Raw genomic sequence first — 24216 nt, forward strand, 5'->3', positions numbered from 1 at the left:
GGGTGGAAAGTGGTAGCGGATATTCCAATTATCCAACTATAAAGTGAAATAAGTGGTCAAATTTTACTCGTTTTATGATTCATCTTAGAATTTTGATTCGTTTCCACCCTTACATGAACCCTAACTCATTTGAGACGCATCCGCATCCGATTCGTTTCCACCCTTACACGAACCCTAACTAATTTGATGCAACTAAAATATAAAGAAGCCCTAGGCAGAGGTAGGGGAGAGGGAGGAGCAGGCGTGCTCACCTCAGGTGCCTGTGACAAGGGAGGGGCAGGCGGCGTCGAGGTGGGGTTCGGGGCTCGGGCGCGCGGTGGATGGCGGCGTCGAGGTCGGGGTTGGGGGTGGCGTCCGGGGCGGCGTTGAGGTCGGGGGCGGCGTAGAGGGTGTGCGGAGAGCGCGCGGCGGCCGACGGGCGACATCGGCGGCGAGAGTGGAGAGCTGGATTTGGGGGAGGTGGCCGTGGGGAAGGACGAACCCCGTGGTTAAGTCAGAAGTAGTAGTAGCGCGTTCCAGAAAGCGCGCTAGTGCTATGTTAGCTACAGCACGTTCTGGGATACACGCTACTGCTACTCCTCTCTCTTTTTTCCCCTTTTTCATTTAGTTTTCTTCACATTTTATTTTTTTCCTTTCACCTTAATCTATTTCTTTCATTTTCAATTACCTTTCTATTTGCTTTCCATTTAATTTTATATCCTTTAGCAGTAGTGAGTTTAGATTAAAACGCGCTGCTACAAAGGAAGTAGCGGTAGCGCGGTTCGATATAGGTCGCTACTACTATGTGTAGCCTATCGGCTAAGCCGTGGGAATTTTAGTAGTAACGTGTTTAGAATAAGATGCGCTACTGCTAGAACTTTATCTGCAGCACGGTTTGCATAGGCGCGCTACTGCTACTTAGCACCATCGTGCTTTTTTGACCCGCTCTACTGCTAAAGTTCTGTGTATAAAGTTTTCCCTAGTAGTGTCTCGGTGAGACCGAGATCCCTATCGGTGAAACTCCGTGGCGCCGGATAGGAAGAATCGGTGGGGCCGAGTTTGACTTTTGGTTTATGTCATATGTGGATGTGAGAAAGTAGTTGAGGGTTTTGGAGCATATCACTAAGCATTTTGAGCAAGAACCTCATTAAGCAACCCCTTATCCCTCCTTGATAGTATTGGATTTTCATATAGACTCAATGTGATCTTGGATCACTAAAATGGAAAATGTAGAGTCTTGAGCTTTTGAGCTTGAGCCAATCCTTTTGTCCTTAGTGTTTTGAGGGGTCCACTTCTCATCCATGCCATGCCAATCTTTGAGCTTTCCTGAAATATTAGTCTTGAAATAGCATTAGCTCAATGAACTATATGTTGTTAGGAATTACCAAAACCACCTAGGGATAGTTGCACATTCAATCTCCCCCTTTTTGGTAATTGATGACAACATATAGATCAAAGCTTCGACAAATGATAATAAGAGTGAAAAACATTGTCGCTTTGGGAAGTATGTGAAAAGAAAGAGCTCCCCCTAAATTTGTGCATAGTTTAAGATTTGCTTTGGACTGCAAATGCACAAAGAGTTAGGATCATGGGTTACTCTTCCATGTCACATACATCTTGGTGGAATGCTCAAAATGATAATAATTAAAATACATGCACTCATCACCAAGCAAAGTGAGTGATCATATGGAATATAAAAGGAGAATGTCATCCAACAAGCATAAAGGTAGTATATGATCGAACACATGATCATCCAAGTATCACACACAAGCATAAAGTATCTCAAACGAGCAGATAATAAAGTTCAACCACCAAGGAGAAACGCAAGAGAGAACAAAAGCAACAATCTCTCTCGAAGCCTATAATCTATACATTTTCTCCCCCTTTGGCAACAAGTTACCAAAAAGTTCATAAAAATGCAAGTTCATAAAAATGCATAGTGCTAAATCGACTCTCAGGCTTGGTCTTCAGGTGGTGGTGTAGACAGAACTCCAAGGACGAAGGCGTCAGTTGATGTAGATGGATCTGGTGGATTAGGTGTTGTAGCTGGTGGCACTGAAGCTGTAGCTGGTGCAGATGAAGTTGCTCTGGTGTCTGGAACAGGCACTGCAGCAGATCTTTGTCCTCTGGGCACTCTAGCAAAAGCATCAATGGTAGACTTGCCCTTCTTCTCCTGCATTTCATCCTGAAGTTGCTCAACGACTGACTGGATCTCAGTGACCTTCACATCTAAGTCATAGAACTTCTGCTCCATGATCCTCTCCAAGCTCTCCTGGTTTTGAGTCGGGGTAGCCAATCCCTTATCAATCCTTAGATTGGAGGCAATCCAGTAGCCAAGATGATCTTGCTTGCTCTTCACAAGATACTGAGATGCCTCTTCAGTGGTTGGCATCTTTGCAGCCTTTTCAGCCCTGGCCTTCTCCTTCTTGGCTTGTGCGTGTAGAGAAGATGGTTCATTTTCATCCATCACCACAGTGTTGTCCTCAAAGTCTGAGTAGATGGGCAGGTGCTCCTTGTACAGCAGATATGTGCCAGTGCCCATCTTGGAGATGATCAGCTCCTGGATCTGTGGGGCATACCCACAACTCCTCTTCTAATCTGCAGTTGTCCTCTTTATGGTTTCCACAATTAGGCTCATGACCTTGAACTTCTGTGGAACATAAAAAAATGTGTAGCAAGTTGATGGAGTGACCTCTGATCATCTTGTGATCACTTGACTTTGGCAAGCGAGTGTGCCTAAGGATCTAGTTGATTGTTGGAAAGTCTGACAAAAGGTAATGTACTGATCCAAACTTCTGTGTCTCAAGAGCGCAGCATCTGGGATCTCTATGTATATGTGTGTCATGGTGTTGTGATCCTTCTTCTTCTTGGCATAGACATGCAAGTCATCTTCTTGTTCTTGTGGGGCATTGATCAACTGAGCCCATTCTAAAACTGTTGACTGGTACCTAGTGCCTTCAGACATCCAGACAATCCTTCCATCTAGGTAGAAATGAGATGTGGAGTAGAACTGCATGATGAGCCCATCATTCCACTTTGTGAGCTTCTGATCCACAAACTCATCGACTCCACACGCGTTGAAGCTGTCATATACACCAGGGAAGTGATCCTCATTTTCCTCAATGAATTTCCAATCAACCCATCTCATGTCACACACTATGGGCTTCTTGTCAAGTAAGATAGTCTCATAGAAGTCCTGCTGTTCCTTGGTATGGAACCTGTAGTCCACAATAGTTCTTCTTCTGGTGGCATACGGATCTGACTCTCTCCATAGCCTCAATCTTGAATCCTTCCTTATCTTCATGTTCTCAGCTACTGGATGTGCATCATTGTGATCTGGAATTTTCGGCTTCAACTTCCTCAAGACATGCGACTCATCATCTTCTTCTTCCATTGCAGCTTCAGGCACTGGGGCCTTGTTCTTTTCTGCTGCTGGGATGTTCCTGGTGCTCCTCTTTGGTGCAGTTTTGGGTTTTGGAGCAGCTGCCTTAGGAGTTCCTTTGGGCTTAGATGGAGCAGCCCCTGATCTTATGGCATCTCCCATAAGCTTTTGAGCTTTGGGTGTTGGTGCTGCATCCTCTTCCTATTCCTCTTCTTCAGAGTCTTTCATTATTGAAGATCTCCCAAGCACTCTGGCAGTGGTCTTCTTGACACTCTCTTTCCTTTTTCTTTTCTGCCACAACCTGCTCTTTGGGTGCAGATCCCAAAGTCTCTTGAGAGGATGTTCTGGTTTTTTACATGGGATCTCTCTTGGCAGGAACCTTTTGCTTCATCCTTGGCTTAGTTGCAGCAACTGTGCCATATTCCTTTTTCAAGACTTTCCTCTTTGAGGTTGCCTCTTCCTCAATAGCCACATAGTCCTCATCCTCAGAATCTAAGGTTTTCTTCTTTCTGGTCCTGGTGGCTGCCTTAGGCAAGTTGCTGGGTGTGCTCCTGCTTCCATCATCTGAGCTACTGGAGGGACTAGTACCCTCACTCATCTGAACCTGCTCCTCAGATTTGTTCTGACTGTCACTCTGATCTGACATGATGCAAACACTGACAGCAGACCCTGTGAATAGATTATAGATGAGGTAGAGTGGGTGAGCATCACAAAGGGTAGTGGTTTTTGCAAAAGAATGAATCAGAGACTTAGTTTTAGTTTTACACAGAAAGCATTTCGGATCTACCGATTTGATATCTCGGTGATACCGAAGCAGCTGTTGGAATCTAAACTAGTGAACTCGGTCAGACCGAGTCACAGTTCGGTGGCACCGAGACTGCTAGGGTTTCACAAAGACTCAAACTCAGTCACACCGATTTGCAATTCTCGGTCAGACCGAGAATCACATGTGCAATGGCCTGAGCCAAATCGGTGGAACCGATTTCAACAACTCAGTTGGTCCGAGATGGTTTCGGCGGAAACCTAACCCTAAATTTTCAATCCACAACTAAACTACGGAGTTTTTTATTAGATAGAGTGATCTCAATCGTGGCAAGATACATGGCAAAACAATGTGCTAGAGAATCAGAGTGAGAACATCACAAAGATCAAGTCCATACCCTACTTCGGCGATGGACTTGCTACGGCGGCAACGGCGGAGACGATCCCGTTGACGGCGGCGGAGACCAATGACTGGAGGCGGCTGGCGATGAGGAGGACGATGCGGAGACCCAGTGAGGCAGAGCAGGCTGAGCGCGGCCGAAGAGGTTCGGAAAGTTTTCCAAATTTGGCCCCTGGGTATATATAGCCTGACCCTGTCGATGTGACCGAGTGGAATAACTCAGTGGCACCGAGATGCATAACCGCATGCAGTTACTGCAACTCGGTGTGACGGAAAAGTTCAAATCGGTTGCACCGAGATTAAAAACCTAGATCGACTTAGTGATCTCGGTATGACCGAAATGGATGAATTAGTCAGACCGAAACGCACAAAGAAGTTTTGGAAGTTTAAGTCTATGACAAATCGGGGACTTCGAGTGCTCCTCACACGGAGTGGTTTGAATCTGACTTGATCAAACTTCGTGATGCAACATGAATAGAGTTTGAGATGAGAAGAGCATAAATATCTAGAGAATGTTCTTAGGCATTCTTGTCCATCCACTTGGCAAGAGAAAAGGAAACCAATCAATCAAAACAACAAGTGGATGTCCTCGAATGAGTAAATTATGCAACCAACATAATAAAATGACAAGTGAAATATGTGGCAAAGCTTGCACAAACAATTCTAGCATCTATCAAGCAATTGGCGATGACTAGGTCATCTATATATGAGTATATTGACTTAGGAGTCAAATGAGAACATTTTATCATAGGTCATACTCATCATTTAAGCACAAGTGGGTTACCACTTTACATAAAGCATTGTTGTGTTCACACCATTAGAGTTGCTTGAGCTCAATTTTTAGAGTAAAGCTCGCCCTAGATGTGAGATCCCCCTAAGAGGGATGAACTAACCTTGGGTTTTGTCAATGATGACTTCATGTAGGTGTTGAAGATGTGGATGCTCTAAGTTGATGTAGATCATTCGGAGCTATCCTTTGGAGTGAGTTGCACTTTCAATACCTACACGGGTTAGTCCCACAAGGAACAAACAAGGATATCCATAGACATAGAGTGATGCACACACAAGATGATGTCTATGAGAGCATTGGGTTACCTTGTCCCTTGTCTTACCAACAAGAGAGTTTGTGACTCCTTGAACTAGTGCAAGATGTGGAAGTTGATTGCACTTGTTCTTGCCAAAATGATAAGAGTGAAGTATGTTGGCGGAGTCACCCTCAAGAACTCTCTAGTTCTTCTTCTTCGGGATCCACACCATCTTGATGAGAATCCTCAGAGTTGTAGTTGTACTTGATGAAGTGGAACTTGATGTAGTCTTGGGAACCCACTTGACCAAGGCCTTAGGAGCTTCTTCAAATGCATCAATTTCCTCTTGAAGCTTGTCCTTGCCTTTTTCCTTGTGGTCTTGTGGTGGAAGATCATCTTCAGCTTGTGTCCATTTGAAAGAAGTAGGATCATACTTCTCTTGTTGAGGAACTAACTTTGTCTTGGGGTATTGATCTTCTTCCCACACAACTCCATTGGCATTGAACTTTCGTTCAAAACCAATACCTTGATTCTTCCGGTGCCTTCCTTGCTTGCGTACAATTTACTCGAATTGCTTACTCTCGGCAAGGCTCTTGTAAACACCTTTCTCTATGATTCCCTTCAATAAGATATTTTCTTGCTCAAGTGTAACTTGGCTAAGAGAATAATTAGTGGAATCAAGAGAACTACTAGAAGCAACAATATTGGATTTAGCATGATTATTGTTACTACTAGAGGAAGAATCCTTCTTGTTCTTGTTACTAGACTTGACTTGAGGTATGTAAGTGGATAAGAGTAAACACTTGGCAATGTAAGAAGAACTTTTTTGGCGAAGATCATCATTAATTGCCTTTAAGAACTCATGCTCTTTCTCATGATTGAGCTTCTCAAAACGTAATTTCTCATGAGTCCTTCAAAGTCTCGATGATCTCCTAAGATAGTTCTTTAGTTAGAGACTCAATCATAGTATGTTTAGTTCTTTATCATTGTCATAGTATGTTTAGCTCGATGATCTCCTAAGATAGTCTCGATGATCTTCAAAGTCTTCATGCTAACTTAAGAGTGTTTAGCTCTTTAGTTAGAGACTCAATATTCTCCTTATCATTGACATTCGTTTTATCTTGATTAGCATGATTAATTGAAGTTTCATCATAGTATTCATCACTAGAGTTGTCAACAAGTAAATCATCATCACCTAACAAGCCATCTTCATCACTATTGAAATCAACATACTCGGGGTGTGATACCTTTGGACCTTTGGCCATGAAGCATCTTCCAATTCCTTCATTTGGTGAATCAAATATGTCGTAGGAGTTGGTTGACACAAGTGATAGACCGGCAACACCTTCATCTTGAGAATATTCAGAGTCAGAGTGATAGCTTCTCTCGGAGTGATTATCAGAGTCGAAGCCGGATACGCATTCACCAACATGAGCTTGATGTCTTCATTTTGTGTAGCTCCTTGATGACTTGTCCTTCCTTTCCGAATCCTTGCTTCTCCGAGAGGGTCTTCGTTCATAACGATCATCCCTACTCCTTCTCTCCCTCGATGGTGATTCTTCTCTTCTACATCTTCTTTTGGGAGAATCTTCTCTTCTCTTGTAGGGGGTCGTACACTCATTGGAGTAGTGTCCGGATCTTCCACAATTGTAGCAGTTTCGCTCTCGACTAGAAGATCTTTTGTCATTGTAGGACCTGGACTTGGAACTTCTCTATTTTCTTCTACTCTTGTAGAACTTGTTGAAGTTCTTCACCATTAGGCTCAATTCTTCATTGAAGGTTTGTTTCTCACTTGATGATGTGGGAGCTTCACATGAGGCTTTGTAAGCACCACTTGACTTGTTATGGAGCTCCTCCTCATCCTTGAGTGACATCTCATGAACAACAATTCTTCCAATGACTTCTGTTGGCTTGAGATCTTTGTAATTTGGCATCATTTGGATCAATGTGCATACGGCATCATATTTTCCATCCAAGGCTCTTAGGATCTTCTTGATGATGAATTTGTCGGTCATCTCTTCACTTCCTAAGCTGACAATCTCATTTGTGATAAGAGCAAGGCTAGAGTACATTTTAGAGACACCTTCACCAACCTTCATTTTGAACTTGTCAAGTTGACTTTGAAGCACATCCAACTTGGATTCCTTGACGGAGTCGGTACCTTCGTGCATATCAATCAAAGTATCCCAAATTTCCTTTCCATTCTCAAGATGGTTGATTTTGTTGAATTCTCTGGGGCACAATCCGTTGAAGAGGATATCACAAGCTTGAGCATTGTATTGTAGCATATGCAATTCTTCAGCGGTAGCTTCACGGTTCGGTTCTCTCCCATCAAAGAATTCACCTTGCAAGCCAATACACACAATAGCCCAAACGGCAGGGTTATGTCCAAGAATATGCATTTTCATCTTATGCTTCCAACTAGCAAAATTAGTGCCATCAAAGTAAGGACCTCTACGGTGGTAATTTCCCTCGCTAGACGCCATACTCTCCTAGGTTGTGAATCCAAGGCTATGACCACCAAAAGCTATGGAAATCAAACCAAATGGAGACCAAAGATCTGTTACCACTTGTAGGATCGAAAGTATGTCTAGAGGGGGTGATTAGACTACTTGACCAAATAAAAATCTAGCCTTTTCCCAATTTTAGTTCTTGGCATATTTTAGCAACTTTGGACAAGTCAAGCAATCTTAACACAATTCAAGCAAGCATGCAAAGAGTATACGAGCAGTGGAAAGTAAAGCATGCAACTTGCAAGAATGTAAAGGGAAGGGTTTGGAGGATTCAAACGCAATTGGAGACACAAATGTTTTTGTCATGGTTCCGATAGGTGGTGATATCATACATCCACGTTGATGGAGACTTCAACCCACGAAGGGTAACAGTTGCGCGACTCCATGGAGGGCTCCACCAATGAAGGGTCCACGAAGAAACAACCTTGTCTATCCCACCATGGCTATCGCCCATGAAGGACTTGCCTCACTAGCGGTAGATGTTCATGAAGTAGGCGATCTCCTTGCACTTACAAACTCCTTGGTTCTACTCCACAATCTTGTCGGAGGCTCCCAAGTGACACCTAGCCAATCTAGGAGACACAACTCTCCAAGAAGTAACAAAGGGTGTGTTGATGAAGAACTCCTTGCTCTTGTGCTTCAAATGATAGTCTCCCAAACACTCAACTCTCTCTCACAGGATTTGGATTTGGTGGAAAGAAGATTTGAGTGGAAAGCAACTTGGGAAGGCTAGAGATCAAGATTCATATGGTAGGAATGGAATATCTTGGTCTCAACACAAGTGTAGGTGGTTCTCTCTCAGAAAAAAAAAGTTGGAAGTGTAGGTTCGTTCTGATGGCTCTCTCCAAGAATGATAGTCTCCACACAAAATCTAATCGTTACACATAACTTCCCAAACTCGGTGGGACCGAATGGTTAAACTCAGTTGGACCGATTTAGCAAAGCTAGTGACCGTTAGGGTTTTCTGTGGGACCGACATGCAACTCGGTAGGACCGATATGATTAGGGTTAGGTCATAACGTAATCTCGGTGAGACCGATTACACAAACTCGGTGGGACCGATTTTGGTAATAAGCTAACCAGAGAGTTGGTCAGGTAAACTCGGTGGGACCGATCGCTCATTTCGGTGAGACCGAAATGTTACAAAGGGAAAACAAGGAGTTTACATTGCAATCTCGGTGGGACCGATCGCTCATCTCGGTGAGACCAAAATGTTACGAACGGAAACAGAGAGATTACAACCCCATCTCGGTGAGACCGAGTTCCCTATTGGTGAGACCGATTTGCCTAGGGTTTGTGGCAGTGGCTATGACATTTGAAACTCGGTGGCGCCGGATAGGAAGAATCGATGGGGCCGAGTTTGACTTTTGGTTTAGGTCATATGTGGATGTGAGAAAGTAGTTGAGGGTTTTGGAGCATATCACTAAGCATTTTGAGAAAGAACCTCATTAAGCAACACCTCACCCCTCCTTGATAGTATTGGCTTTTCCTATAGACTCGATGTGATCTTGGATCACTAAAATGGAAAATGTAGAGTCTTGAGCTTTTGAGCTTGAGCCAATCCTTTTGTCCTTAGTGTTTTGAGGGGTCCACTTTTCTCATCCATGCCATGCCAATCATTGAGCTTTCCTGAAATATTAGTCTTGAAATAGCATTAGCTCAATGAACTATATGTTGTTAGGAATTACCAAAACCACCTAGGGATAGTTGCACTTTCATGGGTGGTCTCCCAACAAGCGCTTTTCTTTAATGCCTTTTAGCTAGGCATGGTGATTTCAATGATGCTTGCATAAAAGATAAGAAATGAAACATAAAGAGAGCATCATGAATCATAAGTTTGTATCTCATAATAATTTTCAGTAGCATAATGAATAGATTCATCAATATAACCATCAGATAAATCATTCTTTTCATGATCCAAAAGCATAGAAATTTACATACTCTCCAGATAAGGAAATTTATTCTCATTCATAGTAGTGGGAGCAAACTCAACAAAATAACTATCATGTGATTGAAAATTAAAATCATGATTACACGGTTCATGGTTATCATTGTTCAATATAGCATACATGTCATCACCATAATCATCATAGATAGCAACTTCATTGTCATAGTCAATTGAAACCTCTTCCAAAATAGTGGATTCATCATTAAATAAAGTCATGTCCTCTCCAAATCTACTTTCATCAATATAATCATCATAAATAGGAGGCGTGCAATCATTATAACAAATTTGCACATCAAATCTTGGGGGACTAAAAATATCATCTTCATCAAACATAGGATCCCCAAGCTTATGGTTTTGCATATCATTAGCATCATGGATATTCAAATTCATACTAACAACGTTGCAATCATCCTCATCATTTATGCCAAACATTTTATTGAATTCTTATTCTATCAATTGAGCACACTTTTCCTTTCCATCGTTTTCTAGAAAGCCATGATAAAGATGAATCATATGATGCAACCTCAATTCCATTTTTTGTTTTATTTTATAAACCAAACTAGTGATAAAACAAGAAACTAAAAGATTCAGTTGCAAGATCGAAAGATATACCTTTATGCACTCACCTCCCCGATAACGGCACCAAAAAAGAGCTTGATGTCTACTATGCAACTTTATTCTCATAGACACGTGTTGGGCCTCCAAGCGCAGAGTTCTGTAGGACAGTAGCAATTTTCCCTCAAGTGGATGACCTAAGGTTTATCAATCCGTGGGAGGTGTAGGATGAAGATGGTCTCTCTCAAACAACCCCGCAATCAAGTACAAGAATTCTCTTGTGTCCCCAACACACCCAATACAATGGAAAATTGTATAGATGCACTAGTTCAGCGAAGAGATGGTGATAAAAGTGTAATATTGATGGTAGACATATATTTTTATAATATGAATAAATAAAAACAGCAAGGTAGCAAATAGTAAATGGGCACAAAAACGGTATTGCAATGCTTGAAAACGAGGCCTAGTGATGCGGAGCATCCATAGGTCATCCCCATGGACCTACCTACGTCTCCCACGACACCACTTGGACTAATGACAAGAGCACGAGCAAGAGCTATCGAAGATAAGGTGAACTCGCTCCTCTCTGAACTACCCCTTTCTATACATGAGACATGGCTGCTACCTCAAGCGGAAACACTATGTGTGATCAGGTACATGGAGGAGAGCCATGGAGCAGCTACATCCATCGGACAAGACGGCGAGGACACCAAGCATTAAGCCCAATGAAATCTGGCCGAAGAAGACTACATCAGTCGGACATCCGACCAGGACCGGACATCCGACGACTCCAAGGCCACGGACGACCGTCCAGCTCCGGACGATCGGCGCCCCTGCAACTGAACGGAAACTACGGAAGTCCGAGGAAGACCGGACGACCGACGACTGGATGACCGAACCCCTACGGACGTCCGATGCATGGAAACCGAGCGTAATCTATGGACGTCCGGACTGTCCCGAGCCTCCAGACGTCGGACGTCCGACGCCCACCGGACGTCTGGCCCCTAGCTGTGTCCAGTTGCGGGCAGAGGCCCATGTACCCCTTCACTTTACCCACTTTTTGTACTATGACTATAAATAGACCTCCGCCTCCTCCTAGCTAGGGTTGGCAAAGGATTGCCTCATTTTGCGTGAGAGCTTTTCTCATCCACTTGGTTACCTTCTCCTCGGAGATCGTGCCTCCTCGCAGAAGATCCCCCAAGCGGATTCAAGACCTCTTCACAGGAAGAACCTCAAGACCTCCTCACAGAGAAGATCGTGCTACTTGTATCGTTCCTAGTTGACTATGGATCTTGTATCTCTTTTGTGTTCGAGGATCTAGCGCACGTGTGACCATTCTTGTTGGTTTTAGTGTTTCTCGTGTTTCCCCTCATGTTCTTCGTGTTCTTCGCGGGATCCATTGCTTTGATAACCCATAGCCTTACTTTTTGTGTAGCTTACCCATTGAGACTAGCATTTCAGTATTGCCGGAAACACCATCGAGACTAGCCTTTGAGTATTACCCATCGACACTCCAACTACACCATCTCCGGCTCAAGTACACCAACATCGAACACTCTTCGTCGTGCCGCACGTCAAGATCGTCATGCAAACCGCAATCCTCTACACAACAACGACTCACAAGAGCAAGCTCGTGCGCAAGAACATCGACATCGTCAAAACCAAGCTACTCTCGCCCAATCACAAGAACATCAACGACAATGCCAATGACAAGAGTAAAAGCGAGCACGTCTATACCAAGATGCACAAGATTTCGAGGCAGAATACCAAGAACAACAATTGCGAGAAGCTAGAGCACTTGAAGCTCAACGTGCACTCTACGACACGAATCACGCCGTTGCCTAACGCAACCGCCATAGGCGCGAACAAGAAGAGGCACTTCATGAATAAGTTCAAAAGAGGAACTACCAATCATGTGTGTATCGTCAAGTTCGTCAAGCTCGTCCACAACCTCGCCATGAACCTCAAGTTCAACAAGAACAAGTTGGGAGAGACGACCCTCCTCGTCAACGATGTCATCATCCCTAACCCCAACACGATGAAGAGCAATGCTACGGCAAGCTAAAGTTCACCATGCCAGCGTTCAATGGAAGCAATGATCAAGAAGAGTACCTTTCATGGGCATTGAAGGTCGACAAAATCTTTCGTTTGCACAACTATGAATAAGAGAAGAAGATCGCGATGGAATCCCTTGAGTTCCACGATTACGTCCTCATTTGGTGGGAACAAGTCATTGAGCATCTAGAGGCAAGATGTGAACCACCCACCACTACTTGGGCGCGAATGAAGGATATCATGAGAGCACGCTTCGTGCCAACCTACTACAACTGCGACCTCTTCAAGAAACTTCAACTACTCAAGCAAGGAACCAAGAGCGTGGAAGAATACTACAAGGAAATGAAGATTTAAATGATACGAGCCAATGTCATGAAAGATGATGAGCAAACTATGTCACATTTCTTGAATGGACTCAATCATCCCATCAAGAAGATCGCCGACTTCCAACCATACTCGAACCTCATCGAGCTAGTGCATCAAGCTACCAAAGCGGAACGTCAAGTGCAAGATGACTTCAAGTATGCCAAGTTCTCATCCAAGTTCTATGGTTTCTCCAACACCCAAGCTTCAACGACGCCAACACATTCTACATCAACCAAGCCTTCTACAAAGCAACAATGACAAGTCGAGTTACAAGAAAACTTCGACAACTCCAAGTCATCATCCTACTACAAGCAAATTCAAGCCGAGAGCTTCATCATCATCTACCCCAACCGATGAGACCATCAAGACAAGTTCCTTCAGATGCTTCACATGCGGAGGCCGATGCCACAAGTCCTTTGAGTGTACCAACAAGCGGACCATGATCCTCAACGACGATGGTACATACGACTCCATGAGTGAAGGAGAAATGGAAGCCCTTGAGAAAGTGGCAATGCACCGGCAAGTGAACGAAGATCAACATGATCAAGTCTTTTGTGATGAAGATTAAAGCCCCGCTCTCGTTTTCTCTAAGGTCTTGACTCTTCAACATCAACAATAAGAAGACCAAGGATGTCATATCTTTCATACCAAGGCCGGCATCAATGGAAGGTCCGTCAAGGTCATCATCGACGGAGGGAGTTGCCATAACTTAGCAAGTGAAGAACTTTTCTCCAAGCTACAATTGGTCAAGACGAAGCACCCACACCCCTACAAAGTTCATTGGCTAAGCGACTCCGGCACCATCCAAGTCAGGCTTAGAGTGCAAGTTTCCTTCAAAATCGGAGATTACGAACACACTTTGGATTGTGATGTCATTCCAATGACCGTTTTCCACCTTCTTCTCGGACGACCATGGCAATTTGATAGAGGTGTAATCCACTACGGCCGAACGAACCACTATATGTTCAAGATGAAAGGAAAGGAGTACATGCTTCCCCTATGTCTCCAAGCCAAGTGATCGCCGACAAGCAAACCACCCATCGTGGAGAGAATAGTGAGAGAGCGAACCACCAAAATGAGAGTGAGCACCACAAGCCCAAATCAAGTGCCTCCACGATGAGCGAAAAGAAGAACTTAGTTCTATTTGTCACCGAAAGTGAGATAAGAGAAGTGTGTGAGAACCCATCAAGTGTCCTACACTATGTCCTTTTGTGCAAGGACGAGGCACAAAAAGCTAACGCCTCTCACACTCTAAATTTAGTGTTGTCTTCACTTTTGCGGGAATTCCTAGATGTTTTCCCCGACGAGCGACCCTCGGGTCTACCTCCACTACGAGGCATTGAGTACCGAATCGACCTCATCCCCGGAGCTCCCCTTCCTTACAAGGCCCCCCACCACGTCAACCCTGAAGAAACCAAAGAAATACAAAGGCAAGTAAAACATCTCATAGACCATGGACATGTGCGTGAAAGTTTGAGTCCTTGTGCCATTCCGGTCATTCTTGTGCCAAAAAGAGACGTTGGCTTTCACATGTGTTCCGATTGTAGACCTATCAATGCGATCACCGTTCGATATAGGTACCCCATTCCATGCCTTGATGATATGCTAGATGAACTTAGTGGTGCCACTATTTTTTCAAAAAATGATCTTAAAAGTGGTTACTATCAAATACGCATACAAGAGGGTGATGAATGGAAAACGTCTTTCAAAACAAAGTTTGGTTTGTATGAGTGGTTAGTTATGCCTATGGGTTTATCGGAAGCACCCGGTACTTTCATGCGTCTTATGCATTATGTGTTTCACCCTTATATTGGTGAATTTGTCGTTGTTTACTTCGACGATATTATTGTGTTTAGCAAATCTCTCAAAGAGCATGTCACCAACTTTGCACCATGCTACAAACTCTTTGAAAAGATCGTCTCTATGCTAATATGGAAAATTGCCTTTTCTGTGTTGACAAGCTTGTTTTCTTGGGTTTTGTAGTATCTTCTAAGGGTGTTAGTGTTGATGAATCTAAGATTAATGCAACTAAAACTTGGCCACAACTAACCAACTTGCAACAAGTGCGTAACATCCTTGCTTTAGTCGGTTTCTACCGTAGATTTGTGAAGAACTTTAGCACCATCACTTCACCTTTGCATGCTTTGAGAAAGAAAAATGCACCTTTTGATTGGGGACAATCCCAAGATACCGCATTCAATGAGCTTAAAAATTGGCTTACTCATGCTCCTGTGCTTGCATTACCCAACTTTGACAAACCCTTTGAGATTCATTGCAATGCTAGTGGTAATGGCATAGGAGGTGTGTTAACACAAGAGAAGCGCCCCATAGCATACCCCATCCATGACAAAGAGCTATATGCTCTAGTGCGAGTTTTGCATGAAAGGGAACATTACCTTCAACCTCATGAGTTTGTCATCCACACTGACCATGAAATGCTTAAGTACCTTAACGGTAAAACAAAGTTGAACAAGTGTCATGCTAAGTGGAGTGAGTTTATTGAGCCTTTTCCTGATATCATCAAGTACATTAAAGGTAAGGAAAATGTTGTAGCGGACGCTCTTTCCAGCATATGCATGCTTGTTACTCAACTTGAATTGGATGTCATTGGCTTTGAGCACATAAAAGTCTTTTATGCGCATGATCCTACTTTTGCTATTCCTTATGCCAAATGTTTGACGCATACATCTTGGGAATGCTATTACATCAAATATGGTTATCTTATGAGAGCTAACAAACTATGCAACCCTGAGTCTTCTCTTTGTTTGTTACTTTTGCAAGAATCTCATGGAGGAGGACTAATGGGACATTCTGGACGCAACAAGACTTTCGCTACGCTCTCCAAGAACTATTTTTGGCCCAATATGTTCCGCAACATCAAGCGCTTCACCAGCCGATGTTCGACATGTCGCAAAGCTAAGTCCAAAGCTCAATCTCCTGGTCTATATACTCCTCTACCAATCCCATACCAACCATGGGAAGATATTACCATGGATTTTGTGCTTCATTTGCCTAGAACTAGAAATGGAAAGGATTCGGTATTTGTTGTCGTGGACCAATTCTCTAAGATGGCACATTTCATTCCTTGCAACAAGATAGATGATGCTTCACATGTTGCCAATCTCTTTTGTAGGGAAATCTTACGACTACATGGAGTGCCAAAGACGATAGTCTCAGACCGTGACATCAAGTCCCTAAGCTACTTTTGGAAAACCTTATGCGCCAAGCTCGGAATCAAGCTACTCTTCTCCACGGCTTACCGTCCTCAAACCGACGGCCAAACGGAGGTGACCAACCGCACACTCTCCGCTACTTCGCTTGCTAATCAAGAAGAACATCAATGAGTGGGAGGAGTGCCTACCTATCGCCGAGTACACCTACAACCGAGCAAGACACTCGACTACCGGCAAGTCCCCCTTCGAGGTCGTCAATGGTTTCAACCAATTGTCCCCAGTGGATATCCTTCCTCTACCACTACAAGAGCGCATCAATATGGATGTGAGTGCCCGAGTGAACTATCTCAAGAAGATACATGAAGACACAAGGCACACCATCGACTACAAGTGTACAACAACTCACGACCAAGCCCAACGTCAACAACCAACCCATGATATTCAACGTCGGAGATCTTGTGTGGCTACACCTTCACAAGGACCGCTTCCCCACCGAACGCAAGGCCAAACTTCTACCACGAGCAGATGGACCCTTCAAGGTGCTTGCACGCTACAACAATAGTGCTTAAAAGATCGACCTCCCGCGCGACAAGTACACCATGAGCGATGTCTTCAACGTCGGATCTCTCGTCCTACCATGGTGATGCAGAATTCGATCCGAGGTCGGATCTTTCCCAAGGGAGGCGAGATGATGTGGAGCATCCCAAGTTCATCCCCATGGACCTACCGACGTCTCCCAAGACACTACTTGGACCAATGACCAGAGCACGAGCAAGGGCTATCGAAGATAAGGTGAACTCGCTCCTCTCTGAACTACCCCATTCTATACATGAGACATGGCTGCTACCTCAAGCGGAAACACTATATGTGATCAGGTACTTGGAGGAGAGCCATGGAGCAACTACATCCATCGGACAAGACGGCAAGGACACCATGCATCAAGCCCAAGGAAATCCGGCCAAAGAATACTACAGCGGCCGGATGTCCGACCAGGACCGGACGTCCGACGACTCCCGGGCCATGGATGATCGTCCAGCTCTGGACGACCGGCGCCCCTACAACCGAACGGAAACTATGAAAGTCCAAGGAAGACCAGACAACTGACGACTGGACGACCGTACGACCAGACCCCTACGGACGTCCGACGCCACGGCAACCGAGCGTAATCTACGGAAGACCAAAGATCTATGGACGTCCGGACTGTCCCGAGCATCCGGACGTTCGACGCCCACTGGACGTCCGGCCCCTGGCTATGTCCAACTGCGGGCTGAGGCCCATGTACCCCTTCACTTTACACCCTTTTTTAACTGCGACTATAAATAGACCTCGCCCTCCTCCTAGCTAGGGTTAGCAAAGGAATGGCTCATTTTGTGCGAGAGCTTTGCTCATCCACTTGGTTAACTTCTCCTCGGAGATGGCGCCTCTACGGAGGAGATCCCCCTAGCGGATTCAAGACCCCTTCACGGGAAGAACCTCAAGACCTCCTCATGGAGAAGATCGTGCTACTTGTATCGTCCCTTGTTGACTATGGATCTTGTATCTCTTTTGTGTTCGAGGATCTAGTGCATGTGTGACCTTTCTTGCTGGCTTTAGTGTTTCTCTCGTGTTTCCCCTCGTGTTCTTCGCGAGATCCGCTCATTTCGTGAAAGACCGACCATCTAGGAACCACCCTACATCACCTAGAGTCAGAACTTTCGCTAGTGCAATCTCTCAACAATGCTAATATAATTGGATCATATAACCACCCCTCGAAGTGCGACGAAGAATCACTCCAAAGTTCCTATCTAGCGGAGAACATACGAATAAATCATTTGTAGGGTACGAAACCACCTCGAAGCTATTCTTTCTGATCGATCTATCCAAGAGTTCGTACTAAAATAACACCAAATAATTTCAGATTCATAATACTCAATCCAACACAAAGAACCTCAAAGAGTGCCCCAAGATTTCTACCAGAGAAACAAAGACAAGAACGTGCATCAACCCCTATGCGTAGATTACCCCAATGTCACCTCGAGAACCCGCAAGTTCAGTGCCAAAACACATATCAAGTGAATCAATATATTACCCCATTTTTACCATGAGTATTCATATGCAAGACATATATCAAGTGCTCTCAAATCCATAAAAGTATTCAATCCGATAACAATGAAATCTCAAAGGGAAAAACTCAATTCATCACAAGAAGATAGAGAGGGGAAAACTCCATATGATCCAACTATATTAACAAAGCCCTGGTACATCAAGGTCGTGACATCTCAAGAACACGAGAGAGAAAGAGAGATTAAACACATAGCTACTTGTACAAACCCTCAGTCCCGAGGGTGGACTACTCCCTCCTCATCGTGGTGGCCATCGGGATGATGAAGATGGCAACCGATGATGATTCCCCCTCCAGCAGGGTGCCGGAACGGGGTCTAGATTGGTTTGCAGTGGCTATAGAGCTTTGTAGTAGCGGAACTTCTAATCTACGGTTACCCCCAGGGTTTTTGGAATATTTGGGAATTTATAGGGCGAAGAGGGTGTGCGGGAGGCCAGCGAGGTGGGCACAATCCACCTGGGCGTTCCTGGGCCCCCAGGCGCGCCCTGGTGGGTAATGCCCCCCTTGGGGCACCCCCCAGGTGCTGCTCTAGGACATCGGGAGTCTTATGGTCCATAAAAAATCCACAAAATGTTTCACAGTGTTTGGACTCCGTTTGATATTGATTTCCTGCGATGTAAAAAACAAGCAAAAACAGCAACTTGCACTAGGTCAATAGGTTAGTCCCAGAAAATGATATAAAGTTGCTATAAAATGATTGTAAAACATCTAAGAATGATAATATAATGCCATGAATACTTCATAAATTATAGATATGTTGGAGACATATCAACCCCCGATCGGCACGCACGAACAATGGGTTTTCTTCCTCGCTGTTGTCAACCGCGTCTACGCAGAACGCCATCTGCTTCCCCCGGCGGCAGGATCAGGCCGGATCTATGACCAGCGGTGTGGCTACCGTTGTTCTATGCTTGTGAAGAAAGCAGCCCAAACAAGCAGGCTTGTAGCTTAGGCTCCTGGTAGTGTATATATAGTGGACCAGTTTCCTTTTTCTCTCCATATCAACCTTTTTATATTGTGTACGTGTCATTGAAGACTAAAATGATGGTTACTTCATCCAACTAACTTACTGTGTGATTTGACTGCTCCTGAGTGGCCCCTGTACGTACTCCCCCTACATATATGACCATTCCTGAGTCTCACATGTACTTATCTCTATTTTCTTGCATGAGACGTAGACAGGATGCGCATAGAGGAATTTTGTTATTCCACGTTGTTACATATCTACTCCCTCCTTCCAGTTCACTACTAGTGCACCCTCCATCCTGGTTTATTGGTCCCCTTTGTACTCAATCCATGGGCTCGTTTTACTCAAGAAATTGAGTTTACCAACATATTAATATCAGGAATGCATGCGTGAACAACAAAAGATTAAACCTTGCATGCAATGTTTTGGCAAAGCATTGACATATGAACATGTGAATGTGATGGACTACAGCCTTGTGCATGCATGTGTGACCATTCTTGTTGGTTTTAGTGTTTCTCTCGTGTTTCCCCTCGTGTTTCCCTCGTGTTTCCCCTCGTGTTCTTCACGAGATCCTCTCCTCTCGTGAAAGATCGGCCATCTAGGGATCCAACCTACATCATCTTGGTATCTATAGCCATGTTAATCATGATTTCAGAGCCTCCCCGTTGTGTTTTCTAGCCTTGTTTTGTTGATTTTTCCCTAATTCGAAAATTCCCCACAAAAATAGCCCTAATTTTTTTGTGATTTGTTGGTGTGATGAAATTTTTTTGGATTTGATCCGTGGATTTGCTTTGCCACGAGTGGATCTAGCTTTCCCTGATCATCCCCACCTTTTCCATCCACAAAATCACCCGGATTCGACGGATTTTGACCTCTCCAACACGAACCCTAGCCGTTCATCCTGTGCTCGAATTTTGCGAAGGCACCGGACGTTCGACAGCCTCCGGATGTCCAACGACCGGACGATCGTAAACCCCCGGACGTTCGTAAAACCCTGACGAAACTGAATCCCACCGAACATTTCAGCCACCGCCCCACTTCCGCATACGCATCCCCATACCACCACCACTTTCCGCAACCACCATTGCTTACTCGTTTCGCACTCCGATACGTTTTTGCCACATTGTGCTTTGAGAATTTGAGTTGCGGTTCCATGTCCTATTGTGTTTTGGCTATTTAGGTACGGTTCGACATCAACATCACCGCTGCTCATCTTCGCACGAGACACGTCATCGACAACAACCACTTCCCATTTTGACACCGTCAACCAATTCTTGCTTACAAACAACCAACATCAATCGGTAACCTCATCTTGGTATCATGATACATCATTCTTGCCATTGCTTTGATAACCCCATAGCCTTACTTTTTGTGTAGCTTACCCATCGAGACTAGCCTTTGAGTATTGCCGGCAACGTGACTTGTGCACATTAGTGATCATACTTCCCATAGCATGCATACCATATATCATTGGTGCATATCTTGGTATCATCGTTTGTATCACAAAGTTGTCATCGCATACACAATTGCTTTCTTGGTTCGTGACGCATTGCATGAGAAAAGAGCTCAAAAGAGAAAGAGCCAACCAAGCTTTTAAGCAAAAGGGAAAGATAAGAAATGAGCTTTTAGGCAAGAACCATAGCATCATACTACATTAAGATTGTCATACTAGATCTTCTTGAATCATATCATCGGACTACCATACATAGAGCATACTTGGGAGAGAAACCATTGCATTTTTGCTTAGTAGGTTGTGCTCAAGTCATTGTACCCGCCTATTGTGCAATCGTGCTAGCGTCTCTCTGGTGTTGTGCAACAAGAGCATTTTCATGGATTCCACATTTTGGCTCATCCTTGGTTGCACGACCCCATTTATCTCTTTGCGTGTGTGTTTTCGTGTACCATATTTCGCTATTGGTATACTTGTTGCATTGCAAACTTGCGAATCTTTTCCAACATTATTGAAGCTCACTAACAATTGCATAAAATTTTGTGCCACCATCCTAACCGAGCTCCACCATAAGCTTTTACTTGTGTAGGTGTGAGAAGCCGACAAGAATTGGTACCAATTTGTGCTATTTCATTGTTCCACATTGGAGTGATCATTGATCCATCTTCAACTTTGGTCAAGGTACATTTGGTATTGTTCTTCTCCTTCTACCACTCACAAAAGTGCTTGCTATGATGGATAGGCCAAGTACTTCTACCAACCCACTCTACATCGAGCAAGACGACGACATGTCTTCTTACGTCACAAAGAGCCACCTCTTTGGTGCACAACGTGCTTTGCATCAACAACAACAAGCAATGAGTGAACGCATCGAAAACCTTGCCACCGACTTGCGACTCTCCGAGCAACGTACAAGAGATTACTTTGAAAACAAGCTCGACGAGCACAAGCAAGAGAATGACGCAAGAATGGACGAGATACATGCTTTGTTTCTCAACCGCTCTTCTTCCACTTCGTCCCCATCAAGACAAGCCACTCAAGTCGACACTCCGATTACACCATCTCCAGCTCAAGTACACCAACATCGCACACTCTTCGTCGTGCTGCGCGTCAAGATCGTCACGCAAACCGCAACCATCTACATGACAACGACTCTCAAGAGAAAGCTCGTGCGCAAGAAGATCGACATCATCAAAACGAAGCTACTCTCGCCCAAGCACAAGAACGACAACGACAACGCAAATGAGAAGAGCAAGAGCGAGCGCGTCTATACCAAGATGCACAAGATTCTGAGGCACAATGCCAAGAAAAACAATTGCGAGAAGCTAGAGCACTTGAAGCTCAACATGCACTCTACGACATGAATCACGCCGTTGCCCAACGCAACCGCCATAGGTGCGAACAAGAAGAGGCACTTCATGAAGAAGTTCAAGAGAGGAACTACCAATCAGTGCATCGTCAAGTTCCTCAAGCTCGTCCACAACCTCGCATGAACCTCAAGTTCAACAACAACAAGTTGAGAGAGACAACCCTCCTCGTCAACGATGTCATCATCCCCGACCCCAACACGATGAAGAGCAATGCTACGGCAAGCTAAAGTTCACCATGCCCAAGTTCAAAAGAAGCAATGATCCCGAAGAGTACCTTTCATGGGCGTTGAAGGTCGACAAAATCTTCTGTTTGCAGAACTATGAAGAAGATAAGAAGATTGCTGTGGCATCCCTTGAGTTCCAAGATTACGTCCTCATTTGGTGGGAACAAGTCATTGAGCACCGAGAGGCAAGAGGTGAACCACCCATCACTACTTTGGTGCAAATGAAGGATGTCATGAGAGCACGCTTCGTGCCAACCTACTACAACTGCGACCTCTTCAAGAAACTTCAACTACTCAAGCATGGAACCAAGAGCGTTGAAGAATACTAGAAGGAAATGGAGATTGCAATGATACGAGCCAATGTCACGAAAGATAATGAGAAAACTATGGCACATTTCTTGAATGGACTCAATCATCCCATCAAGAAGATCGCCGACTTCCAACCATACTCGAATGTCATCGAGATAGTGCATCAAGCTACCAAAGCGGATCATCAAGTGCAAGATGACTTCAAGTATGCCAAGTTCTCATCCAAGTCCTATGGTTTCTCCAACACCCAAGCTTCAACGACGCGAGCACCTTCTACATCAACCAAGCCTTCTATAAGCAACAACGACGATGCGAGTTACAAGAAAACTTCGACAACTCCAAGTCATCATCCTACTACAAGAAACTTCAAGCCGAGAGCTTCATCATCATCTACCCCAACCGATGAGACCGTCAAAACAAGTTCCTTCAAACGCTTCACATGCGGAGGCCGAGGCCACAAGTCTTTTGAGTGTACCAAGAACCGGACCATGATCCTCAACGACGATGGTACATACGACTCCATGAGTGAAGGAGAAATGGAAGCCCTTGAGCAAGTGGCAATGCACTGGCAAGTGAACGAAGATCAAGAGGATCAAGTATTTTGTGACGAAGATTCAAGCCCCGCTCTCATTTTCTCCAAGGTCTTGACTCTTCAACATCAACAAGAAGAAGACCAAGGATCTCATATCTTTCATACCAAGGCCGACATCAATGGAAGGTTCGTCAAGGTCATCATTGATGGAGGGAGTTGCCATAACTTAGCAAGTGAAGAACATTGCTCCAAGCTCCAATTGGTCAAGACAAAGCACCCACACCCCTACAAAGTTCATTGGCTAAGCGACTCCGGCACCATCCTACTAAGGCATAGAGTGCAAGTCTCCTTCAAAATCGGAGCTTACGAAGACACTTTGGAGTGTGATGTTATTCCAATGACCGTTTCCACCTTCTTCTCGGACGACCATGATAATTTCATAGACGTGTCATCCACAACGGCTGAACGAACCACTATATCTTCAAGATGAAAGGAAAGGAGTACGTTCTTTGCCCTATGTCTCCAAGCCAAGTGATCACCGACAAGCAAACCACCCATCGTGGAGAGAATAGTGAGAGAGTGAATCACCAAAATGAGTGTGAGCGCAACAAGCCCTAATCAAGTGTCTCCACGATGAACGAAAAGAAGACCTTAGTTCTATTTTCCACCAAAAGTGAGATAAGAGAAGTGTGTGAGAACCCATCAAGTGTCCTACACCATGTCCTTTTGTGCAAGGACGAGGCACAAAAAGCTAACACCTCTCACACTCTACCTTTAGTGTTGTCTTCTCTTTTGCAGGAATTCCTAGATGTTTTCCCCGACGAGCTAACTCCGGGTCTACCTCCACTACGAGGCATTGAGCACCGAATCGACCTCATCCCCGGAGCTCCCCTTCCTAACAAGGCCCCCTACCGCATCAACCCTGAAGAAACCAAAGAAATACAAAGGCAAGTAAAACATCTCATAGACCATGGACATGTGCATGAAAGTTTGAGTCCTTGTGCCATTCCGGTCACTCTTGTGCCAAAAAGAGATAGTAGCTTTCACATGTGTTCCGATTGTATACCTATCAATGCTATCACCGTTCGATATGGGTACCCCATTC

Source organism: Triticum dicoccoides, chromosome 3A (genome assembly GCF_002162155.2).
Source record: "Triticum dicoccoides isolate Atlit2015 ecotype Zavitan chromosome 3A, WEW_v2.0, whole genome shotgun sequence".
Lineage (NCBI taxonomy): Eukaryota > Viridiplantae > Streptophyta > Magnoliopsida > Poales > Poaceae > Triticum > Triticum dicoccoides.